Raw genomic sequence first — 9636 nt, forward strand, 5'->3', positions numbered from 1 at the left:
GCAGAGTGTAGTGAACACGCGCACTTTCATTCTGGTCCAAAAATGACAGCACATAAAAACAATAACGTGCCAAAAACACGGAACATAACAAAAGTATGGCGCCTGACAATATCCACATAACAATAAACAATTACACACAAAGACATGGAGGGGAACAGAGGACTAAATACATGCAGTGTGATTATGGAATGACAACCAGGTGTGTAATGGAACAAGACAAAACAAATGGGCATATGAGAAATGGAGCGGCGATGGTTAGAAAGCCGGTGACGTCGATCACCGAACGCCGCCTGAACAAGGAGAGGAGCCGACTTCGGTGGAAGTCGTGACACTAATAGCACAGAGACTAGTGCTTCTCCGTGGTTTAAGAGTGATATTTAATGTGCGTTTTGGCCACTGACTGTATTTGGCCCAATCTTAAATGGACAGCTAGACTCTATGGTCTATGCACTTGTGGAAATCTGAGAGGATTTGACAGGTGCAATCAATTTGGTAATAGCTCCACTTTGCCCTCTAATATGCAAGGTGGAAGAGTCCCCATATTGCTTATACCAATCAATTTATCTCAGATCTCCACAAGTGCAAATGGTGTAGGGTATAGAGGTCCACTTGGGTTTGGGCCTTGGCATACAGATGTTTTCCCTGTTGGGAACAATGAAGATGTAGTGATGTGAAGTCAGAACCCTGTGTAAACAGATCTGTCTGTGGCGGCTCAACAGATTGTGTTAGCCGGTGTGTGTGTCTCTATCTGAATTAGCCCTAATGGGCGGAAGAGATAAACTTACTGACAATATCAAAATGAATGTGACAGCCTCTCATTTAGCATTAAATGTTATGGCAAAGTTTTGTAGAGAATCTGTATAAAGTGTGATGGTATTTTCTAGGTCAAAACAGATGTTTTGTTTTTTAGCTGCCCCCTGTTGCCAGTTGTTCTATATTGCTAACTAAATGTGTATTGTCATCCAAGCCTTTCTCTGTGTCTGTTCTTTTGATATAGTTGTCAAGATGTGAACTTGTTGTCATACAGGGTTGTATTCATTATGGCACGAAACAGAAAAAGGTTTCAAAACATTTTGCAACAAAAAATGAAAATAAGTTTTTCTGATTGGTCAAGTGCAGGTAAACCTCCCTGTTTCAGTCAGTTTTTTCTCCGTTTTGGTGCCTAATGAATACCCTGGTAACAAACTGCTGAATGTCTACTCAAATCTATGAAATTAGGACATATTGGTTACTGCTGTACTCGTCAAAGTTTAGTCAACATCTCACATTTAGAGAGTTTGAAGACCATGAATATGCAAGGGGAAATTCACATCAAAACAAAACCACTAAAGTCCCTACACATGTCATTAGAAAGCACTCTGAATTACAATATATTAAAGGAAAACACACACACACACCACACATGCATACTGACAGATACGCACACCTGCACAAACACACATACACCACAAATGCAAACCGCAAACACATACAGACACGTATGAACACACATACAGACACGCATACAAACCCACCAATATGTGTGTGTCTGTGTGTGCATCTGTGTCTGACAGCAAGAGAGAAAGAGAGAGAGAGAGAGAGAGAGAGAGAGAGAGAGAGAGAGAGAGAGAGAGAGAGAGAGAGAGAGAGAGAGAGAGAGAGAGAGAGAGAGAGAGAGAGAGAGAGAGAGGAAGATGAGTGTGCAGCACAGATGCCAAACGAAACTGGGGCAGTACAAAAAACCCAAGGCATTATTCCAAAATCCCCTCTGCTTGTGTGTATGTGTATGTGCGTGCGTGCGTGCGTGCATGCATTGGGTGGGTGTGTCGGTAGATTTATGTTTGCATGCTCATATGTGTTTGTTTGAGTGTGTTTTGTGCACTGTGTACAGGACAGTCAGCTGAAAATGCGACAGAGGCGCTACAAAAATGTCAGAGGGAAATAGATTTCTAGAAATACCACTAACTCTCCCTCTCCATTGTTCTATCCATCTACCCAACCTCACAAATACAGTATGGTCTACTACCGTCCCCTTCATCGCTCCTCTCTCCCTCTCTCCTCACTCTCTACCCTACCCTGCCTCTCTCCTCGCTCTCTACCCTCTCTTCTCTCCATATCTCCCTCTCTACCCTCCCCTCCCTCTCTATCTCCCTCTCCTCATTGGAGGAGGAAGAGTGGAGGAGGGGGTAGCTGGCATGGAGCAGAGAGGATGCCAGATGGTGCCCCCTCTCGACACCAACAAGCTCTCACAGTCTCACGTCAGAATTAGACGTTCATCCATGTTTCTCAAATGTCAAATTTCGAAGTTGTTCCAAATGTCAAATTTCGAAGTTGTTCCAAATGTCAAATTTCGAAGTTGTTCCAAATGTCAAATTTCGAAGTTGTTCCAAATGTCAAATTTCAAAAAGTTTGGTTACTTCTCTGTATTGTTCCAAGGTTACGTTTAGGCATTAACTCTGAATTCTTAAGGTTTGGCATTAACTCCAAATGGTTAAGGTAAGGATTAAGGTTTGGGATAGGCTTAGAACAAAAATATAAAAAACAACTTTCTATTGCTGGATTTGAACATGCAAGCATTGGAACCAGAGGCAGATGCTTACGGCCACAACACCCTAGCAAAACCAAAGCCTACTTGAAGGTAACAGCTCTCACTGTTGCCCCTAGTGGCCGGTTTGCACATCATCTCCTGACATCCTCAGACATGGACGGACACACACACACACACACACACACACACACACACACACACACAAAATCAAACATACCTACACACAGAAACACACATACAAGTCTTTGTGCCAGACTTGGACAGGGTCGGAGTGTTGTCACCAGTCTGCTACCTTAGGCAACCTTAACACCTTCCTGTCAACAACCCACACACTCTCTCACAACAAACACCACTTCATAGTCTCTGCCAGCATACCAGTATAAGCACCGTGGCTCACCGGTGACAGAACTGGTGCACACACACACACACACACATTTCCATGGACACAGATCGTGGCTCTGCACACAGACTGTCTGTCACACCTCCCACTGCCAACCTCAATCACCAGACCACTAGCAACTCAATCAGACCTCCTAACCTACAGTAACACACACACACACTCACACAGACACACACTCACTCACATAAACACACAGACACACACACTCACACAGACACACAGATGCATGCATCGGTACACACATGCACACAGCACACACACACACACACACACACTCACATAAACACACACACACATGCACACAAAGACACACACACTCACACAGATCACACAGATGCATGCATGGTGTACACATGCACACAGTCACACACACATAAACACACACACCACTTATTACTCAATCAGACCTCAATTACTGCAACAGACTGGGAATGTCACCGGCACACGCAATCACTACTCAGTGTGTGTAGGACGGGAATGAATTCACACAACACACACACTTTGAATCACCTCACGGTGCATGGGTAGCATTTCTCGACAACACCAGTAACACCTGTAATTACTGTCAGGTCATATCACACTGCTGTCTAATTTGTATTACCCTTACTATGATTGTTCGTTAATAGAAATGTCAAAAAATATTTTTCCTAATTGCTCTCAGGGCCTTGATATTTCAATGAAATATTTACATTCCACCTCTGAAATATATCTATAATACAGGGACACAACTTTCACTGGGGACGAGGGGACATGTCCCCCCCACATTATGAAATAGCATTTTTGTCCTCCTCAGTTTATCACTGGAATGTGAATCAAAACGAGGCAACGGTGTGCTTTAGGACCATGCGGGCGCCTCCGAGCGGTTTGGCGTGTTTATCCGACTGGATACAAAATTTCAGTGAAAAATAAATATTATGTATCCCCCACTTCTAAAACCAAAGTTGCTACAATATGTTGTCTGGCTTGACAGTAAACAACTGGCACCTATCATCAAGCAATTCTGTCGTTATATATTTACACTACCGTTCAAAAGTTTTGGGTCACTTAGAAATGTCCTTGTTTTTGAAAGAAAAGCACATTTTTTTGTCCATTAAAATAACATCAAATTGATCAGAAATACAGTGTAGACGTTGTTAATGTTGTAAATGACTATTGTCACTGGAAACGGATGATTTTTTATGGAATATCTACATAGGCGTACAGAGGCCCATTATCAGCAACCATCACTCCTGTGTTCCAATGGCACGCTGTGTTAGCTAATCCAAGTTTATAATTTTAAAAGGCTAATTGATCATTAGAAAACCCTTTTGCAATTATGTTAGCACAGCTGAAAACTGTTGTTCTTATTAAAGAAGCAATAAAACTGGCCTTCTTTAGATTAGTTGAGTATCTGGGGCATCAGCATTTGTGGGTTCGATTACAGGCTCAAAATGGCCAGAAACAAAGAACTTTCTTCTGGAACTCATCAGTCTATTCTTGTTCTGAGAAATGAAGGCTGTTCCATGTCAGAAATTGCCAAGAAACTGAAGATCTCATACAACGCTGTGTACTACTCTCTTCACAGAACAGCGCAAACTGGCTCTAACCAGAATAGAAAGAGGAGTGGGAGGCCCCGGTGCACAACTGAGCAAGAGGACAAGTACATTAGAGTGTCTAGTTTGAGAAAAGTCCTCAACTGGCAGCTTCATTAAATAGTACACGCAAAACACCAGTCTCAACGTCAATAGTAAAGAGGCGACTCCGGGATGCTGGCATTCTGGGCAGAGTTGCAAAGAAAAAGCCAATAAAAATAAAAGAATAAGACACTGGACAGAGGAACTCTGCCTAGAAGGCCAGCATCCCGGAGTCGCCTCTTCACTGTTGACGTTGAGACTGGTGTTTTGCGGGTACTATTTAATGAAGTTACCAGTTGAGGACTTGTGAGGACTTGTCATACTTAAATGAAAGAATTTTGGAACCACCTAGAGCTCGCCGCCCGGCCAAACTGAGCAATTGGTGGAGAAGGGCCTTGGTCAGAGAGGTGACCAAGAACCTGATGGTCACTCTGACAGAGCTCCAGAGTTCCTCTGTGGAGATGGGAGAGCCTTCCAGAAGCAAAACCATCTCTGCAGCACTCCACCAATCAGGCTTTTACTCTAGAGTGGCCAGAAGGAAGCCACTCCTCAGTAAAAGACACATGACAGCCCGCTTGGAGTTTGCCAAAAGTCACCTTAAGGAGTCTCAGACCATGAGAAAGAAGATTCTCTGGTCTGATGAAACCAAGATTGAACTCTTTGGCCTGAATATCAAGCGTCACATCTGACGGAAACCTGGCACCATCCCTACATGGTGGTGGCAGCAACACGATCGAACATCTCTGGAGAGACCTGAAAATCTGAAAATAGCTGTGCAGTGACAATCCCCATCCAAACTGACAGAGCTTGAGAGGATCTGCAGAGAAGAATGGGAGAAACTCCCCAAATAAAGGTGTGCAAAGCTGGTAGCGTCAAGATGACTCGAGGCTGTAATTGCTGCCAATGGGGCTTCTACAAAGTACTGAGTAAAGGGTCTGAATACTTATGTAAATACTATATTTCCGTTTTTTATTTGTAATAAATTTGCAAAGATGTCTAAAAACCTGTTTTTGCTTTGTCCTTGTGGGATATTGTGTAGATTGATGAGGAAAAAAACATATTTAAACAATTTTAGAATAGGGCTGTAACGTAACAAAATGTGGAAAAAGTCAAGGGGTCTGAATACTTTCCGAATGCACTGTATGTGGTTATGTTAGCAGAGCCGTAGGGGCTCTATCTATGTGGTTATGTTAGCAGGGCCGTAGGGGCTCTATCTATGTGGTTATGTTAGCAGGGCCGTAGGACTCTATCTATGTGGTTATGTTAGCAGGGCCGTAGGACTCTATCTATGTGGTTATGTTAGCAGGGCCGTAGGGGCTCTATCTATGTGGTTATGTTAGTAGGGCCGTAGGGGCTCTATCTATGTGGTTATGTTAGCAGGGTCGTAGGGACTCTATCTATGTGGTTATGTTAGCAGGGCCTTAGGGGGCTCTATCTATGTGGTTATGTTAGCAGGGCCGTAGGGCTCTATCTATGTGGTTATGTTAGCAGGGCCGTAGGGGCTCTATCTATGTGGTTATGTTAGCAGGGCCGTAGGGGCTCTATCTATGTGGTTATGTTAGCAGGGCCGTAGGGGCTCTATCTATGTGGTTATGTTAGCAGGGCCGTATGGGCTCTATCTATGTGGTTATGTTAGCAGGGCCGTAGGACTCTATCTATGTGGTTACGTTAGCAGGGCCGTAGGGGCTCTATCTATGTGGTTATGTTAGCAGAGCCGTAGGGGCTCTATCTATGTGGTTATGTTAGCAGTGCCGTAGGGGGCTCTATCTATGTGGTTATGTTAGCAGGGCTGTAGGGGCTCTATCTATGTGGTTATGTTAGCAGGACCGTAGGGGCTCTATCTATGTGGTTATGTTAGCAGGGCCGTAGGGGCTCTATCTATGTGGTTATGTTAGCAGGGCCGTAGGGGCTCTATCTATGTGGTTATGTTAGCAGGGCCGTAGGGGCTCTATCTATGTGGTTATGTTAGCAGGGCCGTAGGGGCTCTATCTATGTGGTTATGTTAGCAGGGCCGTAGGGGCTCTATCTATGTGGTTATGTTAGCAGGGCCGTAGGGGCTCTATCTATGTGGTTATGTTAGCAGGGTCGTAGGGGGCTCTATCTATGTGGTTATGTTAGCAGGGCCGTAGGGGCTCTATCTATGTGGTTATGTTAGTAGGGCCGTAGGGGCTCTATCTATGTGGTTATGTTAGCAGGGCCGTAGGGGCTCTATCTATGTGGTTATGTTAGCAGGGCCGTAGGGGCTCTATCTATGTGGTTATGTTAGCAGGGCCGTAGGGGCTCTATCTATGTGGTTATGTTAGCAGGGCCGTAGGGGCTCTATCTATGTGGTTCTGTTAGCAGGGCCGTAGGGGCTCTATCTATGTGGTTCTGTTAGCAGGGCCGTAGGGGCTCTATCTATGTGGTTATGTTAGCAGGGCCGTAGGGGCTCTATCTATGTGGTTATGTTAGCAGGGCCGTAGGGGCTCTATCTATGTGGTTATGTTAGCAGGGCCGTAGGGGCTCTATCTATGTGGTTATGTTAGCAGGGCCGTAGGGGCTCTATCTATGTGGTTATGTTAGCAGGGTCGTAGGGGGCTCTATCTATGTGGTTATGTTAGCAGGGCCGTAGGGGCTCTATCTATGTGGTTATGTTAGCAGGGCCGTAGGGGCTCTATCTATGTGGTTCTGTTAGCAGGGCCGTAGGGGCTCTATCTATGTGGTTATGTTAGCAGGGCCGTAGGGGCTCTATCTATGTGGTTATGTTAGTAGGGCCGTAGGGGCTCTATCTATGTGGTTATGTTAGCAGGGCCGTAGGGGCTCTATCTATGTGGTTATGTTAGCAGGGCCGTAGGGGCTCTATCTATGTGGTTATGTTAGCAGGGCCGTAGGGGCTCTATCTATGTGGTTCTGTTAGCAGGGCCGTAGGGGCCTGTCTGGCTGCACTTTGGGGTCATAAAAAGCTAATGGGCCTAACATTCAATACTGGCTGACTGGACGAAAAGCCAAAGCCCTCTGGCCTATGGTCTATTCACCAGAGTGGATGGGTCATGATCAGGGGCTGGAGCAGGGGGTAGCGTAGGTAACCCTGGGTTGACCCGGGCCTGGAGTGCTGCAAGGTTTAGTTCCAACCAGGCACCGCACCTGACGCTCCTGAAAACATCACCAGCTGAAATAATTGAGGTAACTCTGGAGGTCCGGATACTGTACAAGCACCATCATGTGTTAACCTGCTATAGCCTTCCCTATCGTGATCCCTGCTGAATCAACATGGTGCACTGTCCATGGTGCTGACTGACAGCACTAGCCTTTTTCAGCATGCAACTCTCACTCATAAACATCCCACTTGACACAGACATCAATTCAACTTCTATTCCACGTTAGTTCAACCTAATTTCATTGAAATGGTGAAAAGAACGTTGATTCAACCACTGTGTGCCCAATGGGATATTCTCACAGTGAAGACTAATAATATACCTAGTAAAATAGATGTAATCTCGACTAAGATAACTTTCAAAATACCTGTAAAACAGAATAGATATACAGAAATGAGAACTAGGCAGCCTAATGAAAACTCAGTGCAGTGATCATGATTCATCTGTATGTCTTTGATTATAACAAATCAGGGTTCTACGTTCAGCTCACTACTCATGCCATCCGTTCAGGGAAACGTGTGGGCGGCTGAATTGCTTTCAGTGTCGGTCGGGAGTGTGATTGGTGTCTTAACTTCCAAATGGCAGACAGTGGAGAAGGGGACACCGTGGTGCGTCAACATCTGCTGATACCAAGCCATTTCTCTCTCTCGCTCTCTCTCTCCCTCCGTTAGCCTACACACTCATATGCGTCGCAGACACATTTTCAGTATTATTTCAAGAAGTACAACCAATGCTGTTCAGCCAATACTCTTAAATACTTTCTCATATAATCCATATTATCCAACGTGCACACGCTGGCTTGTGACAGCCTGTCAGCCTTGCATTATGCTGTCCGATAGCCTATCCCGAGAAGACAACGACAGTGTGATTTGCTGTGTTAAAGTGCCAAATCTGGTCACAGTGCAGAAGAAAGAAAGAAAGAAAGAAAGAAAGAAAGAAAGAAAGAAAGAAAGAAAGAAAGAAAGAAAGAAAGAAAGAAAGAAAGAAAGAAAGAAAGAAAGAAAGAACACAAACCTTTCTAGAGAACACATCACATGCAGAACGTCACAGTATTATCCCCGCGTGATTCCTCTCCTCCCTCCAAATCCCCCTCTCACATCTGTCCCTCCGCGCGCCCAACCGATGATCTATCGACCGACACCGTCTTTCTCATTCTTTTGCCCAAGCAGCCTGAACACATATATACATGTATCGTATAGATGTATCGCCGCACAAACATATCCAACAACTGTAACTCAAATAGGCAATGTTTCCATTAGGCTACAGCGTCCTCCATGAATTATAGCCTACATCATCAAACTGAATTCCAACATTAAAAAAACTAACAACACAATCACCAACACAAAATCGGCTATTGAAAGCAGTAGGCTTTGCTTACAAAACCATGCCGTCTACTAGTACTGTTGCGTCGATAGACAGACAACGCAGAGCTTATGTTTAGCGCAGGTGGCTGCTCTGCAAGCAACAGCATTCGCCCGGTACCATCGATCCGTTTCCCTCTGAACTATTCATTACTATGCGACTGTAGGAGCGTGCCATTTACAAAATAATTCACATTCGCTTGGAAGGTAAACAAATTATTACAGTACCTCCTCTGATTTCCGTTCCAAAATATTCTTCCAACGCTTGAAGAAAAGAGGCAGATTTTTTTATATTCTCTGCCAACGCCGTAGTTCAGCTGCACAGCGCGCGAGTGATGGGAGCGCGCGCGAGATAGAGAGAGCGACAGAGCGACAGAGAGAGAGAGAGAGAGAGAGAGAGAGAGAGAGAGAGAGAGAGACCTCTGTGTGGAGGTAATGCCATTCCTGCTAAGATTGAACTGCAATGGGCTCTTGCACTATTGCTGTCGCACCTCTAGGACAGAACCACATAACTACTGGGCTCAGTGGAGGCTCCTCAGAGGAGGAAGGGGACGACCATCATCCTCTGTTTGCAACTGTTGGACTAATGATTACAGCCTAG

The 9636-nt window shown here is 44.9% G+C and overlaps 1 protein-coding gene across 2 annotated transcripts in view; it reads right to left on the bottom strand.

The window, feature by feature from the left end:
• Positions 1 to 9367, bottom strand: part of LOC106606807 (protein phosphatase 1 regulatory subunit 29) — a 129244-nt gene extending 119877 nt beyond the window's left edge. For both annotated transcript variants that reach the window (XM_014203171.3, XM_082976406.1), the window contains exon 1: positions 9264 to 9367. The gene's annotated coding sequence lies outside the window, so the exon portion shown is untranslated. The remainder of the gene's footprint in view (positions 1 to 9263) is intronic.
• Between the last annotated feature and the right edge of the window lie 269 nt (positions 9368 to 9636).

This window comes from Salmo salar, chromosome 06 (assembly GCF_965601325.2).
Source record: "Salmo salar chromosome 06, fSalSal1, whole genome shotgun sequence".
In the NCBI taxonomy this organism is placed as follows: Eukaryota; Metazoa; Chordata; class Actinopteri; order Salmoniformes; family Salmonidae; genus Salmo; species Salmo salar.